The 26597-nt window shown below is 46.6% G+C and overlaps 1 protein-coding gene across 2 annotated transcripts in view; it reads right to left on the minus strand.

Moving 5' to 3' along the window:
* Positions 1-26597, minus strand: part of CLDN14 (claudin 14) — a 62203-nt gene that overhangs the window by 17696 nt on the left and 17910 nt on the right. The window contains exons 2-3 of one of the 2 annotated variants that reach the window (XM_070597624.1): positions 21157-21294; positions 7120-7236 (exon numbers count right to left, since the gene is read on the minus strand). The gene's annotated coding sequence lies outside the window, so the exon portion shown is untranslated. The remainder of the gene's footprint in view (positions 1-7119; positions 7237-21156; positions 21295-26597) is intronic. The other variant, XM_070597623.1, reaches the window with a different exon arrangement.

Raw genomic sequence — 26597 nt, forward strand, 5'->3', positions numbered from 1 at the left:
TAATGGCTTAACATTTTATCCCTCCCAGGAGGTATTTTTAAGTCTAAGGGATAAAGAGTTAATAGTGAAATTTCAAACACCAATCAGGAGGTAAAAGAGGATTTGGGGAAGGAGGGTTGTAAGGATTTTCCTAACACCCCAAAATCATTCCATTGAGTTACAGCAACCTCTGTCCTTATGGATGTGATGGAAGCCAGTAGATATTTCAGATTAGATGGATGGACGGATGCACAGATAGATGGATGGATGGATAGATGATGGATGAATAGATCACCTTTATTCTGATCTCAACTGGTCTTTGAAGCTTGATTCGTTTTTTGATTCCTCCTAGAGCCAGGCTAGGGTCTGATGCACATTAGGAAGTCAGTAAAAGTTTGTTGAATGAATGAATGAAAGGGAGGTAATGTTTGCAGCGGGCCTGTGGTTTTGGGTTACTGTTTTGGGTCTCTTGATTTGAGCGACACACAAGCAACTAGAGCCTGCAATTAGCGGGCTCTGTCTTTCTTGCTGGGGTGAAAGCCATTGTAAAACCTGACCTTGCTCAGTTTATTCAAAGTTTCATGTTAACTTTGCAGAGGTCTGACTCGTGGATTCCTCGTATTAATAATAACGGTAACAGCAATGGGGCTGAACACCAGCATAGCACTCGTGTGCTAGTTGTTGTTTTCAGCACATTACATATATTTACTCCTTAAAACAACCCTTTGCTTTAGGTACTGCTATTAGCTCCATTTAGGGATGGGAAACGGAGGCTCTGAGAAGTTAAATAACCTGCTCCAGGTCATGCTAAGTGGTGGAGGCAGGATTTGAACCCAGGCAGATTGGCCTCAGTGTCTGGGCTCATATCACTGTGGATATCACATCTCTGAAATGAGCTGCCTGCTGCAGGCTCTGCCTGGACCCTGCTGCAGCCCTCACAGCTCAGCATCAGCTACCGGCCCGTGCTGACAGGCGGAATCGTTTCTGATTCAGGTCTGCCTCCATCTCAGCAGGGATCAGAGGACCCATGGAAGGAGCTGAGTCCTGTACGAGCTTTGCATTTCATAGCCCTTGGGCTTCGCCGTGAGCAGAGACACATCACTCACTTTCAAACCATGGAGCCATCTTCCCAGGAACTGCTGGCTGGGCCTTGAAGTGTGCCTGACCCTTTGTCTGGGGTCCCAGTGTCAGTGTCCAGGGAGGTCTAGAGGTCACGTCAGGTCCAGAGAGCAGAGCTCAAGGCAGCTGTCCCTTCTGAGCATCTTTGGAGCCAGACAGTGAAGGAGAAGGGGATTCTTCTCTGCTCACGGCAACTAGGGAGCATGGGTCATCCTTGGAAAGGGAGCCCCCATTTTGGTTAAAGCAATAGGGGGCTCAGGGTTTGGTAAGGGTCTGGTTGAAGGAGTTGATGGATGGTGCCTTGTCCGTCACAGGGATCACTGAAGGAGAGTTTTCGTCACTCCTTTCTGGAGAGAGTTGTTGTGGGTGCCACATTGCTAAGGTGCTGGTTTGGGGATTTGGGACCTTTCAGGGTCCTGGCATTGATGACGGCGTTAACTGGGGAGGGACCATCTTGATGGAGAAGACTCCTTCCCTGCCTGCTGTTGGCTTAGGTGGGACAAGAAGCCAGGAGCAGCCCAATTGCACCAACCAACCTCAGAGCCATTGTCGCCCTGCAACCGGCTGAGGGGGACATATCCATTGCAGGATGGGCGGTCTCGTCTCTTCACTGAGGAGGGCTCAGAAGTTGCTGACCCACCAGGGTGGAGGAAGGTGGGGGCAAGCCAGACCACCCTTGCCCGGACACAGTCTGAGGATTTAGAATTGGGGCCCTGGGCTGTTTTGGGAAAAAGATACTTTCTTTAGGAAAATACCATGGAACGGCCCCAAAGATAAGTGAGGTAGGAAGAAGGAGAGAATCTGATCGTTTATACATGAATGTCCATTAGGTTTTGGATTGGAAAGCCCCATATTTGGGGGTTTAGGATCATCGTTTCTGAGATGAAGAATGAATTGCAAAATCAGACTTAGAGGATTACTACTTTTCACTAAGTAAATAGCCTTAAAGCTTGGCCAGCGTATCAGCTTCCTGGGGCTGCTGTAACAACGTACCACAAACCAGGTGGCTTAAGAGAACAGAAAGTTATTGTCTCCAGAGGCCAGAAGTCCAAAATCAAGGTGTTGGCAGGGCTGTGCTCCCTCTGGAGAATCCTTCCTGGCCTCCTCCAGCCTGTGGTGGTGGCCGTCAACCCTTGGTGTCCTTGTCTTGCAGCTGCCTCACTCCAGTCTCTGCCTCTGTTGTCACATGGCCTCATCCCTGTGTGCCTCTCTCTTCACGTGGCATTTTCCTCTTATGAGGACCCCAGTCATATTGGATTAGCCCCTCCTCCCCCATGACCTCATCTTAACTTGATTCCATCCGCGAAGATCCTATTTCCAAATAAGGTCACATTTACAGGTACCAGGCTTAGGACTTGAACATATCTTTTGGGGCGACAGAATTCAACCCATAACAATTAGTGGCTCACTAGTTACTTATTACTATTTCTATTGTGTGGCATGAGGCTGTGATTTTCATTAGGACCGGGAAAATCTCATCTGTCAACAATGATACTTGAATGCAAGTTAAATCCGTAGAGTGAAGGATGCTACACAGTAACCGCAGCAGTCAAGTTCATTTCCGAATACAAAGCAAAAGCAAGATGCCTTCCTAATCTGATGCTTTGTTTTGTTTTCTGAAGCTGCCCCTTTGGCCGCCTTGGGATACCCTCTCATCCTGAGATAAGTGACAACAGAGTGACAATAAAGGCAAACCAAGTAACTGTCCAGAAACCACTCAGCCTACTGTGGGAGAACCCCTCATTTCCCATCGACTATGAATTATAATATTTGCCTGTTTCTTGCAATGATCCTTCCCAAATAACTAAGGTTAATAGCGCTTCATAGTCTGCTTAGAGAGTCAGATAGAATTTTGCTTAGCAAGGATATTTCCAAATAGAGAATAGACAGGTTAACTGATGGCAAAGGTGTTTAATAGAGGAGACCAGTGGGGACATGAATTAAATAGGTTCCTGTTTATGTTTTCATTCTCCAGGGCTAGGTATGTCTTAGCTCAGCTTGGGCTCCTTTGGTGCTGTCAGTGCATAAATATGCAGGCTAATGCTGGTCAGTTGGTTTAAATGAGAAGTTTCTGAAATTCAAACAACACATTTGTGAAATATGACCTCACTTTTATTTATCTGGTGCCCATAATTTAGCTGACAACAATCTCAGCAACAGCCGTTTTGACATGATCCTGTATTTGCTGACTGCCCTTTTGTATTCTGGACACAGGAAGAGTTAACCTTTGGATGAGATGGATACCAGTAACTTCCCAACCAAGGTGCCCAGGGATCATCTGATAAGTGACAGCCAAAAAATTATGTCTTAAAATATAAAGAGATCAAAAGAATTGAAAGTGGGGACTCAAACACATTTTTGAACACCCATGTTCATAGCAGCATTTTTCACCATAGCCAAAACGTGGAAACAACCCAAATATCCATTGAACCATAAATGGATAAGCAAAATGTGGGCTATCCATGCAATGGAATATTACTCAGCCTCAAAAAGGAATGACATTCTGACACATGCTACAACATGGATGAACCTTGAAGGCATTACGCTAAGTGAAATAAGCAGTCACAAGAGTCAAATATTATATGATCTACTTATATAAGATGACTCGAGTAGTCAGATTCAGAGACAGAAAATAGAATGGTGGTCACCAGGGGCTGGGGGAAGTGGGATGGAGAGTTAGTATTTAATGGGGACATAGACACAGTTTGGGATGATGAAAAAGTTGTGGAGATGGATGGCGGTGATGGTTGCATAACAGTGTGAATGTACTTAGTGCAATGAGCTGTACACTTAAAAATGGTTAAAATGGTAAGTTTTATGTTCTGTGTATTTTACCGCGATACACACACACACACGTATATATAAAGAGAGAACATACTGATCTGATATTAGGCACTCTGAGTTGGGCCAGCCCATCCAGTGTGGTCTTGTACCTGTCTATTAGTTTATGTGTAAGGAGTTCCATTGGAATAAATTTCCTCAGATACTAATCCAAATAAAGCTTTCCTCCTGTCTCTGTTCTAGCTAATTCTGAAAGCCAAGTGCCAAGTCCAGATCCTGGGGAAGGCCACTCGGCCTGGTGTGGGCAGGCCCGGCTATCACACAAAGAGGCAGCCGTGTAGCCTGTTGCAGGACCTGGTGGGCAGCACAGCGTCAGGTGGGGCGGGAGAAGACTGCCAGCTCATCCACCTGCTGTTCTGGACAAAAGCCTAACCCATCTGGGCTCCTCCTGATCGCTATCCCCTCAACACGTAGAAGGTCTACTGACGCCAAATGTCACACCTTGGGTGCCTCACACCCTGTAATTTACTAAGTGCGTCTACGTTGACTGTTGTTTATTCTTAGGGATGACTCTGTGAGGCAGCTGTTATCATGAGCAGGCATCTTGTCCAGTCCTCACAGCTTGCCCTGGGCCTCCTGTCCAAGCCCCAAGTTCTTTCCTCCACAGGCTGCTGGCCCAGAGTGGCCAAGCCTCCCTCCAGCTGTCAGAAAGGGCGCTTGTTATGAGCAAGTGGGTTGAGGGTGGAGATCCGCAAATAGGCACTGAGCACTCCGGATTCACTGGATGAACTGTGGGTCTCAAGCGCAACTTTCTTTTTTTTCTTTTTAAAAGATTTTATTTTTTCCTTTTTCTCCCCAAAGCCCCCCAGTACATAGTTGTATATTCTTCGTTGTGGGTCCTTCTAGTTGTGGCATGTGGGACGCTGCCTCAGCGTGGTTTGATGAGCAGTGCCATGTCCGCAGCCAGGATTCGAACCAACGAAACACTGGGCTGCCTGCAGCGAAGCGCACGAACTTAACCACTCAGCCATGGGGCCAGCCCCACAAGCACAACTTTCTGAAAGGTCTTTTCTCCACTTCCAATCCTGGTTTCTGTCCACTGCAGCTGAGGGCCCAGGATAACTTTGCTGGGTCCTAGCTTGAAATACCTTCAAAATAGCTCGGATGGCCCAGATCAGACAGCAGTTGGATGAGACATGCTCAGACACCTTCAGGCCGTTTTCCAAAGGGCGAGGGAAACGCTGAAGATTCAATTTGATACGCGTGGAGCAATGCTGGTTTGTGCTCTCCCCTCCACCTCTGCTTTCTGCCTCCCTCCCCTTCATACACACGCATGCACACGTGTGTGCACATGGACACATGCACACGTGCATGCACACACACCCACATACACATTTTTTCTTGAAATGACTTTTGGCAGCAGCAAAGCCAAAGCTTTCTAATTCTCTGTCAATAAGGTAAAAAGGAGAATAACTTCGAGCCCGAAAAAGACCTTCCTTTCCATCGTTAAATCAGGCGGCTGCATGCCCTTCTCCATTTTTGCAAAACATTGGTCAGTGGCTCCCCTGAGCAAACCAATTAGGGTCACATGGACCGCAGGGTACATTTCTGGTCCATGAACTAGGGTTCCCCAGATGTCCTAAAGAACTTCACTCACAACCACCTTTCTAAGGTTCGTGGCCTAAAACAAGGCACTTTTATCACTATCTTCAGCTCCTAACAATCTGGAGTCTCTCTTCTCATCCAGAGGCAGCGCCCATAAAGAGGTTAACCAGAGAACAAGGAGGAACACACAAAGCTTGCGAAAGCAGAACGCAAGGAATGGAATCTGTTTCAGCGAGTCAACGAAACTATGAAAGGGAGCCCAATGTCAAGCTTAACACGATCATTTTCATTTCCAAGTGCTTTTGGGTTTTTTCATGTTGGTTTCATGGAAATTTACGTTTGCGGAGAAGACTGTATCTGCTACAGGATTTTGCTGTGTTCATTTAGCCCAGTAATAAAAGGCATCTGCCTGAAATCCTTTTTGGAATAAGAAGGGGTATAAACAAATAAGTAAATGGTCATAAAAGATCAGGGACGGGGGAGGGCTGTTTCGGAAAGGCAGAGTGTGGGTGAGCCCAGAGCAAAGGCTGCAGGCTGCTGTCGGCAGGAGCTGCCGACTTCCGAAGGTATGTGTAAGGCTATATGAAAACACATAGAGCTTTCAAATAAATATGGTAAATGTGGGGAGGATGGGTGAGGAGGAGCAGGCACCACTGTCTTCGGAGCACCCATTACTATGGGAGTAAGAACATTATGACGGAGCATTAACCCATGAGCCCCTGCAGTAGGTTGAATAGTGTCTCCCCCACAACTCATGTCCACCTGGAACCTCAGAATGTGACCTTATTTGGAAAAAAGGTCTTTGTAGATGTAATGAAATTGAGGTCCTAGTAGATTAGGGTGGCCCTAAATCTAACGGCTGGTGTCCTTTTGGAAAAGAGGAGAAACACAGGAAAGAAGGTCATGTGAAGACAAGGCCATGATGGGGGTGATGCAGCCACCAGCCAAGGAGCACCAGGAGCTACTGGAGGCTGGAAGAAGCAAGGAAGGATCCTCCCCTACAGCCTCCGGAGCCTTCAGGGAACATGGCCCTGATGACACCTTGATTTTGGACCTCTGGCCTCCTGGTTTGTGAGGATTTATTATGGCAGCCGCCGGAAACTCATACAGCCCCCTTTCTGGCTGGGAGCTGTTTAGGCTGGGAGAGATGGGGCATATTAGAGCAAGGACTTGGTCAAATTCTTGGCCTTTAATAAAGTTAGGAGTTGAAGTCCAGGAGAAGGACAAAACTGATCTTGAAAGAATCCTTGTGGAGCCAGTTTTTTGGTTTGCTTTCCTGCCACCTGGGGAGACATGGAGACTCTCCTGGGCTCAAGGAAGAAAGAGGGCAGCCCTGGAGTGAGCAGCTGGTAAGAGGCTCTGAGAAGGGGCCTGTGTCCCAAACTCTTGGTCTCAGGTCAGCTCCACAGAGAGGCAGGTCCCCCTAAAAGTCCCAGCTGAGTTGGGGATATGTGATTAGAGAGGGCTGCCCTTCTGGCTGCCCCAGGAGGCGAGGCATGGAGGAGAAAGAGCAAGAAAAACTAGGTTTTGGCTTCTTTTATCCAATATAGATTGTTATATTTTCAGAAAGACAGTGTTCTTGAAAGCCAAGCATTGGCGAGAGAGAATTTTCAAAATTCCTTTAGCTTGTATTACCGTATAAAGATTCAGCCCTGGAGATTTGCTCTCTGAGGTTCTTATAATCCAGAAAACTCAGGACATTACACGCAAGTTTCTGCCATGAGGAATGGGGGAAGCGCAATTCTTCCAGACCTGGTGGATAAGGACGAAAAGGAATGCTGAGGAAGGGGAAGCCAGTCGTCACATACATTTGCCCCAATCTCCCCCACATCGAATGTTCTGGGGGGAGCCCAAAGCAAATGGGGTTTTCTTCTGCTCCCTGTTTGGAATCCTTGGAGGAGACTACCATTTCCCAACGTGGGGGTGCTTGGGTGTTGGGGAGCACAGTGTGGTTGCAGGAAAGTGGGATGGATGATCTCAAGTCAGGAATCTGGAGTGCCTTCATCTCCTCTGCAGCACAGAGGGGACCTAGGGACCCTCACATGTCCCAGAAGCACCAGCATGCAGCCAGGAGTCTGGCTGGGAGCCAATGGCTGCAAGGAGCCCACCTTGGCCAGGGATGGAGTGGGCATACCATCAGACCTTGGGGGGTCTCCACATTGGCTTGGTTGCACGTTGAAAGCCCCCAAGCCTATGCCCTCAGTCCCTTGTCTTTAGCAGGGACATCAGTTGGGTGCCCAAAAGGCATACCCAGCCCACACATCCCTGAGTGACTGCCAGTAGGCACGCTCACCAGGACCAGCACAGCTTCCTGGCAGAAGAGGCCAGGGCAGGGACTGGAGAAGGCCAGCAGACCTGTCCCCTCCTCCATAAGGACCATGAACTTCCCAGTGCACTGGCTGCCATCTTGGATATAAGGGTGGGCAGAGAGAAACAGCTCTGATAAGAGTTGAACTCTGCCGATAAATATTTTCCTAATGGAGCCTGTTCCATCAAAGGTGATTGTTTCAACCAGAGAGGGCGGAGATAATATTAATGACAAATTAAAGTCCCCTCTGCTACTGTGGGAGAGGGGCTCACAAGGAAGAGAACTAGAGAAGCTTTGTGGCCTTGGCACACCTGAGTGGTGGACATGAATCTGAGTCCTCACCACTGTGGCATAGAAGGATGATTGCTATGGGGCTGGCACGGTGGTGCAGAGGTTAAGTTTGCATGTTCTGCTTCTGCAGCCCGGGGTTCACTGGTTCGGATCCCGGGTGTGGACATGGCACCACTCAGCAAGGCATGCTGTGGCAGGCGTCCTACATATAAAGTAGAGGAAGATGGGCACAGATGTTAGCTCAGGGCCAGTCTTCTTCAGCAAAAAGAGGAGGATTGGCAGCAGATGTTAGCTCAGGGCTAATCTTCCTCAAAAAAAAAAAAAAGAAGAAGGATGATTGCTATGGGCTGAACTGCATCCCACCCAAAATTCCTATGTTGAAGCCCTAACCCCAGGACCTCAGAATGTGACTGTATTTAAAGAGATAACTAAGGTAAAATGAGGTCAGATGGGTGGGTCCCAATCCAACATGACTGGTGTCCTTAGACACAGTCACTGAGAGGAGACACAGAGGGAAGACCATGTGAAGACAGAGGCAGAGATGGGAGTGATGCTGCCACAAGCCACAGGATGCCGAGGAGTGCTGGCAAGGACTGGAAGCTGGAAGAGGCAGGAAGGATTCTTCCCTAGAACCTTCAGAGAGAGCAGGACCCTGTGACAACTTCATTTCAGACTTTTAGCCTCCAGAACTATGAAAGAATAAATTTCAGTTGTTTTAAATCATCCAATTTGTGGTACTTTGTTACAGCAGTCCTAGGAAGCTAAAATACACTGCGTTACAGAAATCAACGTTTCTGAAGGACCGCGCTCAGTCTAAGAGGATTTAGAAGCCTTTTTCCTGGGGGCAAAATTCCTCCAGATTTAGAACCAGGTGGGGAATTCAGGGCCCAAGAGGTCACGGGACACGTCCACAGAGCATCCCTTGCTCCCCCTTCCCAGTTTAAATCATCTGACATGGAGCCCTAATAGCAAAGGCTCACAGTGCACACAGGGCTCCCTCCCACCCAGTGGGGAAGGAAGGAAAAGATGGCAGGGAGAACACAGGTTTTCTTTGCTTTCCAACAGGAAGCGGCTCCGAGTCTGTTTTCTTTTCTCTCCTCTTCAAATCGATGTTTCATATCGCCAATAACTCTTATCTTTCAGCAAACTCAAGCAGGCCCAGCTCGAGCTGTGAAAATACCGAACTTCAAAAGTTTCGCACAAATCATCTGAAAGGCCTGACCTAAGCCGAGGAAAGCCAGAACGAGGCTGAGAAATCACTCCTTATTTCATCGCCATGTAACTGAGACATTGTTCCCCCTTGCAGGTCACATCTGTCACCTTAACTGCCCCCACCGGGGTCCCAACCGCCTCGAGACACCTGCAAGGGCTGAGTTACGAGCCGTGCCCCGGATCAGCTGCCAGTGGTAGGATGTTATTCCAGGGGAGCGATGGCCGGGAGGCCTCACGAGGGCTGTGGTTTAATTTCCTTTGCTGCTTTCAAGGTTGTATGGAAGGAAATGGATGGAAGTGATGGTTCTCCATGGTGGTCAATCTTCAGTTTCAGCCCCTCGTGGTGACGGCACAGAGTGACGTTGTTGACAGGGAGGGGATGCTTCTGTGAGCCCAAAGAAGTGTGAGTGGGGAGAGAAGAAAAAAATAAATAATAACAATGCCTTTTCTCCAGTGCTGGAGGATTAAAAGTTGACCTTTCCCTCTACACGGAATTTTATTTTACATCCGTTGTCTGGATGTAGCTATTAAAGACCAGTAGAACAGCCGATGGGAAAAATACTTGCATGGTGACAGGTTGGTTGAATAAAAGGAGGGATTTCAAGTCTCAAATTGGACACGGGCCTTCAAGTTCAACAAACATACTGTGAGAGGATGCTGCGACCGAGGACTGTGTTAGGTGATGGGTAGGTGAAAACGGAGACTGACAGCAAAGCTTTCTTCTCTTCCATCCAGGAAAAGACATATGCATACAAGCAGTCTACAGGAACGCAGGAGCAGCCCTTAGCAGAGTCCTTCAGCTCCACTTAAGGGATGCTCAAAGGAGCTTTGGTTCTGAATTGGGACCCGGCTTGCTGTGTCTGTCCGGAGGCAAATGTGGGTCTCGTAGGGGCTGAAATCCAACTGGGTCTTGGCCGGCAATGCCTTGTTACCTGCCCGTGGGGCCATTTCCATTTCTTCTAAGCGTCTCCCTTGGCCACCCATACAGGTATGTCTTTTTGCAATCCATCCTCCTGGGTGAGGCACCTTTTTTCCAATTTGCACAGTCTCAGTGCACATGAGTTGCCCTGATACAACAGAAGGACCACCTTCGTGTGGTTTCTTTTAGCAAATTTCATTGAGGGAGGGGGAGAGAGACATGGTATCAATGATGGTAAGCCTTGAGAAGTAAGCGACATAATACACATGGGTTTCGGGGCCAATGAACCGCTCAACTCATGGGAAACTAGCCTTTAGAGTTTTTGTGTGAATGGGGCCATTCTGCCTTCAGCTTTCTCCAATTTTGAATTTATAGGGGAAGTCCAGGGCTATAATTTAGTGAGGAAAATGGGAGCATTGTGTTTTCTCTTTGAAACAACCCAATACCTAAATGGAAAAACGAGGCCCACTTAACAATCATTTGGTATGAATTTAATAACCAGAAAAATCCTTTAATTTCCGGAGGAGGCTCAGAAACCTTTACTAAGCATGTGGCTACTGTGATACCTGTTTAGGAAATAAATATGTGGATGAGGGGATCAGAAGATGTGCAGGGAGTGCAGAGTGGGGGAGCTGCTGTGTCTACCAGGTTCCTCCTCCGAGGACTTCACTCTGTCTTCTGGACACTGTTGGACGGAGAGCTGATGCCTCCTGGGCTCCCTTGGCTCCGTGCCACGCCCCCCCCCGCCCCCGCAGTGGACTCTTTGTCATTGCCCTGCCATCCTTCACTCCCTAGAGACCTGGCCTCATCTTCTTTTCTTCCTTCTCCCACAGACTAGGAGGCAGGACATCCAAAATCTAGGTGTTGGCAAGGTTGGTTCCTTCTTGCGGGTTCACAGGGAGAATCTGTCCATGCCTGTCTCCTAGCTTCTGGTGGTTGCCCACAATCCTTGGCATTCCTCGGGTTGCAGACACATCACCCCAATCTCTGCCTCTGTCATCATCGCTCGGTGTCTATGTGTCTTTTCTCCTCTTCTTATAAGGACACCAGTCATACTGGATGAAGGGTCCACCTTACTCCGGTATGAACTCATCTTAACTCTACTAATTACATCTGCAATGGCTCTATTTCCAAATAAGGGCACATTCTGAGGTTCCAGGAAGGACATGAATTTGGGGAGGGGGACACTATTCAACCCAGTATACCCGCATTCTCCACTGACACTGAAATCCATGGAACTCAAGCCATGGAATTCCATGGAATTCATCATGGAAGACCCTAGCCTGGCAGCTCATCTCCTCTCTGACTGTGCCTGTCCTAGCAGTTTTCTCTTCTGATCCAGAAGAAACCCTTCTTTTAATATTATGCTTCTACTAAGAAATCCATTTGTCCTTTGCCTATTTAATCAAGTCTAAACTCCTCTACCTGAATTTCCAACACCTCTCCCCACCCCATAGCCTGGATCATCCTATTATGCAAGTGGTTCCCACCTGCCCCACCTCCCAGCCCCTGCCCCTCTCTGCCCTCAGCCCGCCATGCCCCAGTCAGACTGCTCTCCTGCTCCCTTCCAGCCTGCCCATCATCCTCCTCACAGTGCAGCTACTGTCCACCGGGCGCTGTGCTGGCACACAGTAGGTCTCAGTTCATGCTCATTCCGTTGAATGGGATTCCCCATGGTCTTTCCCAAGCACTATGAGCCACTCCGATATCCTTTGTTTCTAGCACCTGAGAGCAACCGTGTGGTGGAACCCCTCCATCCCCGAGTTACTCGCTACCTCTCCAGTTCGCTGGTGTTGCACTGACAAGCCATCTCCTCGGCTCGAGTTTGGGCTTGTGGAAGGCCAAGATCGTGACCTATCTGTGCTTCTGCCCCCGTGACACAATCCAAAGACTGAGGACACTCAATAAGTTTTCACTTATAATGTGCACAAGTGTAGCCATTTTGCTTTTTGGCCCTGGATTCCGACAGAGAATTTCTGATTAAGGATTGAGTCGGTTTAGGATGTTAATACAACAAGATTGGGGTTAGAATTGGGTTGTTTTGTATGTGACTGGAGTTTCTAAAGGACGGCCTGTGGTCTGCCTCGTTCAGCATTGCAGGGTTTCTCGTTAAAGTGTAGGTTCCAGAGCCGCGACCCAGACTACTGAATCCGGACATCAGGAGGCGGGTCTGGGAATCGTGACTCTGTGTCAGCCCCGGCCCCAACCCGGGTGATTCCATGCGTGGTACAGTTGAGAAGCACAGATCTAGACATGGAGACAATAAATATTGATTTTAGATGCGCTTGCAGAGCCGAAGACAAACTAGTGACTTCTTATAGCTCGTAGAGCCAGCGAGAGCAAAGCCAGAATGATTTATTGCTTCCTGGGTGATCAATTGCTTCGACGGCTGCTTGGTCTCCCGATGCAGAGCGACATTCTCACAAAATCAGGGGCCAGTGGGGAGAATCTGGGGGGTCTCTGGAGTGACCCCGTGGGCAGTGCTAAGCCCAGAAGCCTGCCCCAGCAGCAAACAGAGTCTACCTGTCTTTCCCTGCTGGTTTCCCTGGAGGCGGGGATTAGAGCATGCTGTTCATTTATAATGTTTGCTTTGCTTTTGGAAACACCTCAGGGCAACTCAGGATAGGTTTTCTCAGTGCTGTTTGACTTGGCTTAGCTGCAAAGCTCCCCCTTTTTAGTCTATTTATTGCAAGTTAGCACACGGCCCCATATTCAGGAGCCCAACACCATGTCTAACAGGAATTGGGGGGTAGCCAAACGAAATGAAAGATTGAGAGGGGTGAATCGCGCTTCCCCAGCCCTGCCTTCTTGGCCTGGCGCTAACCCGAGGTCACGCTGGCCAGCAGGCTGCCTCAAACTTTGCAGCCCCTGACCTGTCATTGCAGCCCTCTTATTGATGCCTTGGGCTGGGTGACACGTCTAACCTCTGCCTGCCCGACAATAGCGTCTAAAGGATTCTTTCTCAAGAAAGAGATGTATTCTATTTTTTAAGCTCTGTTTTGCTTACATATTTTCCTTTCTTTTTAAAAATTCAACTAACTTTCGATAGTAAACTGCTGATCCCTTTTGATGTTTACTCTCAAGTTTCAAATAGATGCCACATTACATGTTAATAGTAACTGCCATCCCTGAGCCAGCTATTCCATTTACATCATTTCATTTAACCTGCGCAAAACTCTACATAGTGGATACTATTAGATCCCATTTAACGATGAGAAAACAAATGCAGAGAAGTGAAGTGAGTAGCCCAGGGCGACCCAGCTGATAAATGGGGAGCAGGGATTGCAATTCAGCGCCCATCTCCTCAGCGATGTGAATGCTGTCTGCTTGGAGATGACCTACCTCAGCCTGGAGCTTCTTTCTTTGCTTTGAAGAAGGAAGGAGCAAAGGTTTAACTGAAAGATTTCACCTAAGTCTAGCCTCTATTTCTATTAGGCATATCTACCCAGTTTATATGAGCAAAATGAAAATCAAGGACAGTTGCTGGTTTATACTGACATATCTGCAGGACATTAAAATACATTATTAGTGGGAGATTCTGTCCATAGCACATTTCTTTTGTACAAAAGTGAAAAGCATGATTGAGATTCTCTAGTGTAAGTGGTAGAAACAGTTTAACATCCTTTAGGACCTTTGGGATATGGCCACTGTCATCCTACCCAGGGAGGGTGATGCTCAAAGTCATGGGTGTTGGGTGGAATCTGGGACATTTGAGGGTGAACCAGTAAAACTAAACTGGAACTTATGGGTTTTAGGGAATGGGCCCAGGAACTCCCCAATTTCCTACTTGAAGATTCCCTTCTTACCGTTTCTCTTCTCTGTTTTCTGCTGTGTTGACATGGGCACAGTCCTCCTGCCCCATACCCATAGGGTCACCATTGCGATGGAGCGATCGCGATTGCAGGCTCTGTTAACCTTTCTTATCAGCAGCCTGGGCCTTAGTTAATGGACCCGTGGTTCTCTCTGAAGAGCCACGTAGCAGGCTCCCAGCCAGCCCCTGGTAGGGGTTGTTTATGGTGGAAGGAGGAAGATTGAAGTGGGAATATTTTAGGACTTTGTTATTTTGCCATGAGAGAATACTGGATAGAAGAAAGAGTCCTATGAATTTAAAAAACCCGGTTATTAATTAAATCCAAGGAACCCCGAAGGGGCTGAGCTATTGTTTAAACACGTATCCAATGCCTGGGCCTTGCACACCACAGTTTGTAGAGGCTGGACGAGGCAGGAAGGGGTTAATGGTATTATTCTGCCTTGAATATGCTGGAAAACTCAGTCTTCTGACTTTTTGCGATGAGCTAAAAGCAGTAAGAAGAAACTACTGTGAGCAGCCGTAATTGCTACTGTATCGGCTGCCCATTACGTGTTCTGTGTTTACGTACGTTAACCCTCACACCTGCGAGAGCTGGAGTTGCTGGTGTTATCCCAAGCTTGCATCTTGGGGAACAAAAGCTTTGAGGGGTTCAGTAGCTTGTACAAGATCACGAAGTTAGCGAGTGGGAGGGCCCAGAAATGCACACGGTCCTTTCTTCTCCAAGCTGTCTCCCATGAAATACTATTCTTATCCCTGTCGAGGTCTGATGTGGTATCACATTCTACTACTGCACCAGCCAGAAGGTCAGGAGCAGTGATGCCATCCTTGTAGTGTGCTTAGGGGTCGGTGTTGGAATTCGGAGAGTTCACTCTGAGCCAAGAAAAGAATATTCCAAGGAAATGATATCTTAGATATTTTTTTTTTTCCTTAGTGGGTAGACATTACTTGAGAGGGTTATGGTGTGTTAAAGATATATGACTGTGACATCTCGTAAATTTTATAGCTACTGTTCCACACTTCATCAGCATTCCTGATCTCATTGTGGTGTTCCCTTCAAATAATGCTGTGCGAATGAGCGTGTAGGAACCCAATGCAAGTTGCCCGTTATTGATGATACACTAAATGATGACGTCTTTAGGAATGACTTTTTCTAGAATATCAGGGTTTCAGTGTTACCTATTATTGCTTTAATAAGTAGAGTTTCTTTGCATTCATAATTATGATAGCTATAAGAAACGAGTTGTTTGCTATAAAACAAAATACCAAATATTTCTCAACTATTAAAAAATCTATATAATCTTTTTTTTTTTTTTTTGAGGAAGATTAGCCCTGAGCTAACTACTGCCAATCCTCCTCTTTTTGCTGAGGAAGACTGGCCCGAGCTAACATCCGTGCCCATCTTCCTCTACCTTATACGTGGAACACCTAGCACAGCATGGCTGTTGCCAAGCAGTACTATGTCTGCACTCAGGATCCAAACCAGTGAACCCCAGGCTGCCGAGAAGCGGAACATGTGAACTTAACGGCTACGCCACCGGGCCCCCAAAATCTCTATAATCTTGAAAGCATCTGACTCGAATGAAGGAGAAAGTTCTCTGCCCAGGCTGAACATTAGAATTTTGAAGCTTGTGGAGCTTGTAAAAATTCCTCATGTGTGGGCCCCACCCCCTGGACCAATTAGATCAGATGTCTGAGGAGCGTGGTCTGGCCGGGTGCAGTTTAGAAAAACTCTGCAGGTGATTCTAATGCAGCCAGCGTTGAGAACTAGTGGGCCTAGGCAATGAGCATTTTTAAATTCATGGAATTAGTCCTGAGTAATATCAGTGCATTAATGTATCACAAAGGAGAAAGATCTACATTATGCATTACAATTGAGAGTTTTGAACATAATGCAATAAAAATACATGGAACGAATATAATACACACAATAAGTCACTACGTTACAGATAAAAAGTATATGCTCAACAAATATTACTGAAAGAAAGGATAACAATGAACATCATATGAAGTTTCATATGACAAATCATATTTTGAAACTAAGATGTCATCAATTGCAAGATGAAGTATCACTGAGAAAGAAAAAAATTTAATTAAACTACGACATGCCATATATTACAAGCCAAATTTGAATTAAAAAAATGTTTAAAACAGGAAAAAATCTCTCTTATAATTGATGAAACGCACTACTTCAAAATTACAGTATTTTAATTTTTCTGCCGTCTACTCCAACTGTTATACCACTAATTTCCACTAGATGCCGCTGTGACCTGCTATTTCAGGTTCCCAGAGGCACTCTGAAAACCAACTTTTTCCAAGTATTTAAAAATGAAATATCCACCCCTTTTAAAGACAAAAAAACTTAAACATCTCACATTTTGAGGGGTTGTTGCTCGTTATTTTCCTTGTATTAAGACCTATCTGAATTAGCTCACAAAATGTAAAATTATTTAAAAAATGAATTGACAAGTTTTAATGGCTTGATAGAAAAGGTACTATTGCTTCCCTTTTATCCACAACCCCAGGGTTCCCATTTTGCTTGTCTGCAGTGGGCTATAGAGAAGAGAAAGTAAGAGGAAGGTTGATGTTTGACTTAAATCAAATAAAAAGTAAAACCTGAAGGAAACAATATGATGTTTTCTGATGTGAAGACAACAGATCACGATACCCCGGACACATGCGTTACTGCTTCCCACGACAGGAAGAGCTGAGGGGAGGGGGGAGCAGGGTCAATGGCACAGGGCCCCGACTTCAACCCAAGCCCAGTGTTAACCCTGGGGATTGACCCCCGGCCTCCACGGCTGAAACCTGGACGACTTCCCCTGTTTAATGAGAATCGCTCTCCCAGCAAAATGATAGAAGCCTTAGGGCGGAAACGAAGCCTGTAGAAGCTTCTGGAGACACGCTTAGAGCAATGCTACTCAAACTGTCCCCATCTCCAATGAGATGAGAACAGAAAGAGAGAAAATATTTCAAAACCTTCATAGCCAAATAACAAAGTAATTTCATGTCTGTTGAATCTAGTAAAAAGAAATTAGGTTTGTATTTTGTTTGTCTTTATTTCTTATTTCCTTTTTCTAGTAATGTGGTATTTCCAGTATTTTACAAAAGTATCGGTCCATAACAGGTTTTAGAAATTTTTCTTAAAAGTAGTTTTTCACGCCAGACACCTTGGGAGACGCTCCCACCCTGAGCTGCGGAGGGGGCAACCCTGGAATGACGTCCCTCTTGAACCTCTTGAAAATTTTCTACTGGACAATACAGGCAGAAAAGGGCCAAAGAACAGGGGCACTCGGATGGTGAAGGACAGGATGACTGGAGAGGTAAAAAGAAATTCTAAGAACAACACAGCTCGGGGAGCCCCAGCCTCTGAGCCTGCAGTCGGTAGCTCACCCTAGAAGCACCCCTAGCTCTGAAGAGGCCCAGAGACCTCACCCTGTCACCCCCGAGCTGCTCCCCTTGTCCAGAGCACACACACAAAAGCAAGCCTAAAACTGACCTTGCAACAAGAGGGACTCAGGTGGCCGCAGTGAAAAGAAAATACAAAACCACTCAGAATCGCTCAAATCTTATATATTTAGCTTCAGAAGAGAAACACAGAGAGAAGTCCATAGTTAAATTCGTTCCTGGCTCCATCCAGCCCGAATCAGCTGACTTTGATGGAAGGGATGCTAAAAGCACCACGGATTTCCATTTACGGATAACTAAATGGGCACTTTGGCTTCTCTAAAAAATGCCCTGTTGCACTATGCTACTGTTGGTACCTTTTGGAAAGCAATTTGGTAATAATTATCAAAATGTAAATTGTGAATTCTCTTTAACCCAGCAGTTTCTCTGCTACAAATTCACCCTACAGATATACTCTTACAACAAGCAAAGACACACATAATACAACATCCAGTACTCATTGACTCAGTGGGAGAAAAAAACTGAGTAAGAGCTAAATGTCCTTCCATAAGAGACTAGTTAACTTAAGGCACCCCACACAATGGAATAGTATGCACCGTTAAAAGACTAAATGCTTCTGCAGGTACTGGAGAAGTGGAAAGACTGGATGTGGAAAGAGTTCCAAGACGCAATTTGAAGTAATGGAAGCGTGGTGAAGTACAATGGGTACCGTATGATCCTATTCGTGTCAAAAAGGAGAATACGCACTTTGATCAGGCACAGAACCCTCCCGAAAGCTGTATCTGTCCACAGGGGTCACCTCTGGGAAGTGGAGCTAAGAGTCTCGACAGGGGAGAAGGTATTTCATTTATTTTATTTTATTTTGTTTTATTTTATTTTATTTTATTTGGTGAGGAAAATTGGCAATGAGCTAACATCTGTTCCCAACCTTCCTCCATTTTGTATGTGGGTCATCGCCACAGCATGGCTTGGTGAGCAGTACACAGGTCTGCGCCCCAGATCCGAACCCATGAACCCAGGGCCACCTAAGCGGAGTACACGAACTTAACCACTACACCACCGGGCCGGCCCCAGGACTTTCATTTTTAACATCACATCCTTCTGTACTTTTTTTTAAAGTAAAAATATGCATCAATTTAATATGGAACAAACGGCCTGTTGCAGAGAATCAAGAGGTACAAGCAATGGCAACAAATATCAGTCAGCCAAAGATACAATCTGAAATGAGGGGTTGCACAAAACAGGGTCATGCTCTAAAGTCAAGAAACATCAACAAAGAAAAAACCACAACTCCTAGATTGCTCTCATCCATAGCTGGTGAATATTTATAGTAACAGGCCATACCAGGCTCGGGGGACCCTATAAAACCCAGTGGAACGTGTGGCAAGGGACCCCAGGCTTCCAGAGATCACAGCCATCACTAGGTGAGAAAACCCAGAGGCAACCGCCTGAGTATTTAATTACTCTGTAGAAATGGAATGGGCAGAAAGGGGATTGGGGTTGGTTACTTAAATAAAAGAAGGGTTGCCTGGCCCTGCTTCATAAATAGAGTGAGTGTCTTGGCTACCAGTAGTGCTGTTAACTTTAACAAATTGGACACACACATTTCCTGTTTCATTCTCCCCTGCTCAGTGCCAATTCATTAGGATACCATTGGTTTCGGAAAACCTTTTTTTGAAAGTTGTATGTAATTACCATATACATCCATCCATATGAATATATATACATATATATGTATATACACTCACACACATCACAGTCTGTACCCACAGAGGATGAGAGCTGGGGAGGGAGGCTCCCTGTCCATTTTGGGGCCTTCAGCACAGCACACTGCACTATAAACACTCTTGGTAATGAGTATTTTCAGTGTTAGCTGGAGTTGAGCATGTTCTGCAAGGAATTAGTTAATTCTCTATGTTTAAAATGTAGGCTTGGACCAAATCACTGTTTAAAAAAAATTTTTAAAGAAAAAGAAAGAAAATAAAGACCCAAAGGGCAATCCCTCTTAACTTCTGTGCACCTTCTACATCATGGCCCATCTGACAGATACGTTGGGGGGCCCGGGGAGCCAGGAGTGGTGGGCAGGGGGCACGCAGGCACAGAGCCCCTTACAGGAAGACCAGAGTCCCTACGCCTCCAAGTGCGTTTGGAAAGAAGCTACATTTCCTTTTTTTTTTTTTTTTTTTTTTAAGATTTTATTTTTTCCTTTTTCTCCCCAAAGCCCCCCGGTACATAGTTGTGTATTCTTTGTTGTGGGTCCTTCTAGTTGTAGCATGTGGGATGCTGCCTCAGCGTGGTTTGATGAGCAGTGCCATGTCCGTGTCCAGGATTCGAACCAACGAAACACTGGGCCGCCTGCAGCGGAGCGCACGGACTTAACCACTCGGCCACGGGGCCAGCCCCTACATTTCCTTTTAAACAGGGTGGGCCAGGTGAATGGCTGCAACATCGCAGAAAACAGTAGCAAGTTAGAGAGACAGGAGTCTTTTCCAGAACTTGCCCTCAGCGGAAAGAGCGAGGAGAGCGAAGGAATAGTGAACAGGGCCTGGAAGGAGGGGTTCCGAGGGAGCTGCTCCAGGACATTGCCTTCTGAGACAGGAAGGTGCCCTTAACTGTGTTGCTTTTGTTTTGCTGAGAGGAGGCGGCACATTTGGGGCCAGAAATGAATTTTCTGGAGGTGGGGGAGAGGCTGAGGCCACCCTCTGGGGCCCTTTCCCCCTTCCAGGGCCTTCCTTTGTTTATTTAGAGCACTAAGTCTTTCCTCTAAGTAAATATTGAGCAAATATTTTACAACCACCGTTTAAACAGTGTCAAATTATTATCCTGTCTCCATCTGGCCCTGGGCATGGCTGTTCTGCTTACGGTGTTATGTCCTGACTTTCTTGGTGGAGCAGGAGGAGGCCCTGCCCTGTGGGTGGAGACAGCTGCCTTCCGTGAAGGGCGTTGCCGGTGTCGGCCGTCTTGGGAAGAGGCGGACACTCAGACTGGAACCCGGCAGAGAGAGTTGCCCGTGGTCTGTCTTTGGGCTAAATTATTGAGAAGGGTAGACAAGTGGAAGGGGTGCTTTCCACATGGAAGCAGAAGTTGGGATGGGATGGGATTTTTTTAGACCTAGAGAAGGGGAGCTGTGGTGAGTTGGCTGAGGTGTCTACGGAGGGGCTGCTACGAAGAAGATAAATATGGTGGGAAAGAGTCCCTGTTGAGCTGGGGGCTCCTCTTAGTATACAGACATTTTCTCTAACAACGTCAGAAATCCAGAGGTTCTCCTGAGGAAGACGCACTGGTTTTAGATTGACACATTAGAAACCAAAAGGCAGTTTACCAGTCACCTCCACAGCCTGTCAATCCCCAAAGAGCTTAAAGGCTTAGGGCCCTACTGTAGACATGTCCCCTTGGGTCTCACGGGAGATGTCCAGCCTTTGCTGGAGCAAATGGTGTAAACACCCAGAGCCCAGTTATACCTGGGGCTCAACTGGATTCTTGGCCTCCTCCTCCCCAAATTTGGTGAGCACAGCTCTGGGCCCAGGCCCAGCAAGCACCGAGCTTCCCGGGACAGTCTCCCACCAGCCAGACTGGAAATACCGGAAAAGCAAAGGTTTTTCTTTCCTTTTGGCCAGCTCAGTTTTTAACTAGAAACTGGAATAATAATTATAATGATCCATGTTTACAGATTTTAACTAATTAATCCCTTGGAGTCCTCTTTTGGGGGGAAAGCATTCTACCCACCTCATACATCAGGAAAATAAGGGGCCATATGGTTTGCCGGGGCTGAATGGTCGCTGGTGTCAGTGGGAGAGTGGAGACCTGGATGTCAACAGTTCTTGACTCCTTGGCCTGTGTCCAGATTGCTGGGCTGTGCAGCTCCTAGAAAGGTAACACATGAGAAATTGAAGTGGACCAGACCATAAACTATTGGGAGCAGTTGGCCCTGGTTAGGAGGGTGGGCCTTGTGGCCCTGCCTGGGCCTGTTTCTCTTGGAGAAAGGGGCTTGGAGAGGAGGAAAACCCATTTCTCCAGGAGTGTTTTGCCCATCTTTAATTACCAGTTAAAACAAAACATTCTGTAGAGAAAACTCCCCTTGCAAGAAAACTCCAAGTTGCTGTGAAGGTTTCATCTTTCCCTTTTAAATCCCAGGGCTGCAGCCATATAATCCAATGTTGGCCTGAAAAAATATTTGTCTACAGAAACACCCACCTAGAATGTTGGGGACATGGGTACCAGGGCACAGGGGTGGGGCCTGTATGGTAACCCCCAGCCAAATCCATCAAGTTGGGTTCCAACCTACTTACTATGAACCCACTTAACCCTTTTTAACAAGAGGTATCTAGGTTTTCTCCTGATTCTATCTTCTCTATCAGCCGGCAATATTTTTCTCAACAAATTAGGGTGAGGGGGTGGGTGTAGGTGAGGCGAGAAGAGTAATCAAGGTCTTCAGTGGTCATGGTCACGGTTATTTCAAGGTAAGGGAAGTGGTAGAAACACAGGGAGGCAGGTTGGGAACCCTCCAACCTCTACAAATGAAGACACAAACGGTGGTACGCAAGTCAGCAAAGCAATTCAGGCTGGGTCCCAAAGACAAGTGCTTGTGTTTTTATATAAGTGAGCAGGCGTGGTCAGGCTCAGTCTTTTCAGGATGTGTCAAGGCAGATTATCAGCCCTGTTTGGAAGCACAGCATTGCCATCTCAATGGATTCTCCCTCTGAACCCATAATAGGCATTTACTTAGTCTTGATCCCGTATTGTCTGGTATCATACTCCAATCCTTCATATGCGGATGCTATATTTCTCCAATTCAATTGTAGACTTCTTAGTAGTAGGGACCAGTGTTTTTGTAATCAATATTAATTAAAATGATTGATCAAAAAGTTTCCCCTTGTGTGTTATCAGCTGAGGGACATAAGCTAATTTTAATCTTATTCCTATTGTTTGATTTCTTTTCATCGTTCCAGATTTCCTGTTAGGGCCCAAATTTCGAGAGTCCTCCCCAATGCAAAGAGCACATCTGGGAGACATGTGTTCTGTTTCTTTGCTCCTTCACAATGGTAATTGCTTTGGCTACTACAGGAAGCTCAGCAGATTCAGAAGTACAAGGAGCCCCACCAAGGCCTGAGATGATATTCATTGATGCTATCAGCAGGTCTGAACGCCAACATCTGCTTGAAGAGTGATTGCCCTGAAAACTGCATCCCAGCCCCAGATTTGGTTGGTCTGTTTTGAGATGATAGCCTCGTATTGAAGGAATTTCTCACCACTAAAAGGGTCTAGAAGACCTCCAGTTGTAATCTATTCTATGCAGTTGTGACTGCCTCAAGAAACCTGGAAAGGGTCATTAAGTGTGTGTCTAAGCATATGGATAACTGTTCCAGCTCAATAGTCTGTGAACACCATTAGTAGCCCTTGAAACGGTTCTCCAGGAAGCACAGGCTGTTAATAACTCTGCCCCGATGGTCCTTTCTGAGTCGAACAATGAGATAATGTATAACTTTGCAAGTAGCCAGTACTCTGGATTGACAACCTGCTCAGGGACACCAAGATGGTGTGCCATCTTGAACCCAGAAAACATCTCCAAAGGAACAGTGGGAAGTTATCACCCATCTCTTGCTAGTAGATTGACTTCTCACTCTTGTCGATACACAAAAGAGTGACAAATTGACAGACTATGGTGCTGTGTGCCTTCCACTGGCTCAGAGAATGGCTCCACCTCAGGCAGTCAGAAGTGCTAAGACAACGCTTATGGGGCCAGGGGAGAGAGGACCTCTCCGATCAATAACTAGTAATTGACTTTCCCTTTGTAGGAAAATATCGTATTAAGTGCTTGGAGATAGAAAGAAAAGTATGCCCTCAGGATGTTTATAACCTAGCTAGGGGGATGAGGCACAAGATTGAGAAGCTAGTTAAAATGCAAGGCAATGGAATATCCACCCTATGGGATAATGTTCAGCCATTAAAGTGAATGAAATGGATCTGTAAGTACTGAGAGCTAAGAAGAGAAGTGCCAGCAGCAAAACAAGATGCCATCTATGTCAAAATGAAAGTGAAGCATCTATGTGTGTATGAACATGTGCCTATATGCAAATGCATAAAGGGGACAGGAAGAGGACACACCACGACAGAGACAGAGGCTCCCTCTAGGGAGGGAAGTGAGGTTGGGGAGGGCGGTGAAGGACATATTTTTACTGCATATACGTCTGTACTGAATAAATTATTTATAGCCAGAAAATATTTATGTATTTCTTATGTGAAAAAGGAAAAAAGTGAAAAATATAACAACGAAGTAAGTACATGATAGGTACCAAGGAGTGACCCCAAAGGTAAGTGTGCCGGTCTCACAAACTTTGCAACATCTGTTTCTCCTTGTCTTCAGAGCCCAGTTTTGCTCAGGAATGGGTACAAGTGTCTCAGGAGATACCTGGAGAAAACGAGAAATCAGAGTGCGCCCGTCCCTGTGCAGTGATTCCTTGAGCTGATCATGTGATACAGTCAGGGCCAGTGAGATTTAAGGGGATGTCCAGGGGGCGCTGGGTAAGGCTTCTTTGCTCTTAAAGAGAAGAATGAAGAAGATAAAGCACCTCTTCTTCCTGCTACTGGATATCTCAGCATCTGGATGCGATTGCTGGCAGTGTGGCAGCCATCTTGTGTCTTAGGGAGCTACCCTGGGGACCAAGCCAGACCCTGAGGATGCTGGTAGAAAGATGGAAAAAACTGAGTTCTTAAAGACATTATTGGGCCACTGAATCAACCTACCCTGTGGCTGCCCTGCCTCAGAACTTCTGCTCCAATGAGAGAACACATTTTTCTTTTTGTTGAGGTGGGATTATCTATTACTTGTGGGCTAATGCATCCTGACCGACATACCAGTCAGCAGGAACCCTGTCTGGGGCCTCAAACCTATTGGGCACATCTGAGGGGACCTTTGGGTCCTCAGGACCATGCCTCCTGGGCACTAGAACACACTGCAGAATGGAGAAGGGGTCATGAGCCCTTTGTGGCTGGGAGGAGAGAGGGAGCCTTGGGGAGGCAGGGAGCTCACCCTGAGATGGGGACACTCATCCCCCTGCCGTCTCAGGGGTGAGTGGGACTGCCAGTGTGATGTAGGAAGGCATCAGACAAGTGGTCACTCAGTCTGGACCTTGGGGCGTGCGATCCGAATTCCTAACAGAGGCAGGAGCTGCTGCCCCTGGGAGGCCAAAGGAGCCAACCCAATGGAAGGCTGTTTCGATGGGAAGTTACCATACCATGGAGTAGAAAGCCCCACAGCTCTCCTGGGGGAGTGGGAAAGGGGAACAGCAGCCTCCTGAGAGCTGGAGGGAGTGTGGGGTGGGGCCAGCAGTGGGGTCTCAAAGCCGCTGTGCAGTGGGGAAGAGGCGAGAGAGGCTGGGAGACGGCCCACTGCAGGTGTGCCCAGGATCCACCAGGATTTGCCCCAGAAGCGATGACGGTTTCGATTGGTTTGTAGAGGAGTCTACCTGAATTAAACTCCAGTGGCCCCAAACTGCTATTGATTTAAAATGTTTTAAACCAGGATAAGCTCTCGCAGTGTTGGAGCTGGGCCCCTGAAGGGAGAACAGGGAAATGAAGTCTTACTTATTGTGGTTGCTTGGGAGAGCGAGAGAGATTCAGAGAGAGAGAAAGAGAGGCAAAGGGACTGGGATGATTTCTCATTCAGCCTGATCCTAAAGAGGGCCTGGCCGGCTCCCACGTGGGCTCGGAACACCAGCCCTTGCATGGAGATGTGTGTTTCCTTTCCCGGTCTCATCTCCAGCTTGAAATCAGTCACCCCGCTCACCTCTTGGAGGGAAGTCGAAGAACGCTTACTCTTAAATCACAAACTCAGAGAGGGGGTAGAAAATCCAGCTCTGGCTGTCAAACTGATCTGCAGAACTTAAACTGACATGAAGGGGCTTGGGGGGCTGCAAATGCTCAAGTCAGATCTCATTTAAACATTTTCCTGCTTCACACCCAGTGGGGTGGACATTATATAAAGACAAAAACCAAAACAAACAAAACAAAAACAGAAAACAAGTATTGGTGGGGATGTGGAGAAATCGAAACCTGTGCTTTGCTGGTGGGAATGTAAAATGGTGCAGCCACTGTGGAAAATAGCACAGAGATTCCTCAAAAAATTAAACATAGAACTACTGTGAGACCTAGCGATTCTACCCCTAGATATATATCCCAAAGAACTGAAAGGGGCACTCAGATACTTGTACACCAACGTTCATAGGAGCCATACTCACAGTAGCCAAAAGGTGGAAGCAACCTAAGTGCCCATTCATGAATGACTGGATAAACAAAATGTGGTATATCCACCCAATGGAATATTATTCAGGCTTAAAAAGGAATGAAGTTTCAATACACACAACAATGTGGATGAACCTTGAAAACATTATTCTAAGTGAAATAGGCCAGTCACAAAGAGCAAACACTGTATGGTTCCATGTATATGAGGTGGAATAGTTGAATTCATAGAGAAAGAAAAAAGAGGAGTGGTTGCCGGGGGCTGGGGGAGGAAGGCGTAATACACACACACACACACACACACACACACACCCTGTGGGTTCTGTTGCTGACTAATACAATTACCCAAATTTTTCAGTCTCTGGTCTGAAAGAGGTTTTCAGTCCGCCTAGTAGTCCTGTGCTTTACAAATTTCACTTCTTTTTCAAATTTCAAAATGTTAAAAATTTTAAAAATGAGATGAAACTGCAAACTTCATCTTATCAAATGATAAAAAAATTCTCTCACACTTCTGCACCTCTGACTGTAATTCAACGATGTTGAGGTTAGCTGAACACCGGTGGCACATTTGGTAGACGCAGTGAGAGAGGAATGCAAAGACAAGATATCATCTCTGCCCCAATTTACCCAAAATTTCGAGACAGAGACCAAGAGGTACACAGTCAACGTGGACAGCAGGCCGGCACTGAGAAGTCGCAACACAGAGCTGCAAATCAGGCCTGTGGGTGTGCTTCCTGGAGGGGGAGACCATAACTCCACCAACACAGCCTTGGCACTGGCAAAATGTATTTTTATTTTTCTTCTCCTTTTCCCTTCTGGGCTATTTCTCTCCCAATCAGTATCAGTAAAAGCCACAAGCTTCTCTGCTTTCCCACCCAAATCCAGTTAGAGAAAAGCCTTCGGTGCAGATTCTCATCTCTCAGCTCCGT

The sequence above is a fragment of the Equus przewalskii genome, chromosome 27 (genome assembly GCF_037783145.1).
Source record: "Equus przewalskii isolate Varuska chromosome 27, EquPr2, whole genome shotgun sequence".
NCBI classification, from domain to species: Eukaryota; Metazoa; Chordata; class Mammalia; order Perissodactyla; family Equidae; genus Equus; species Equus przewalskii.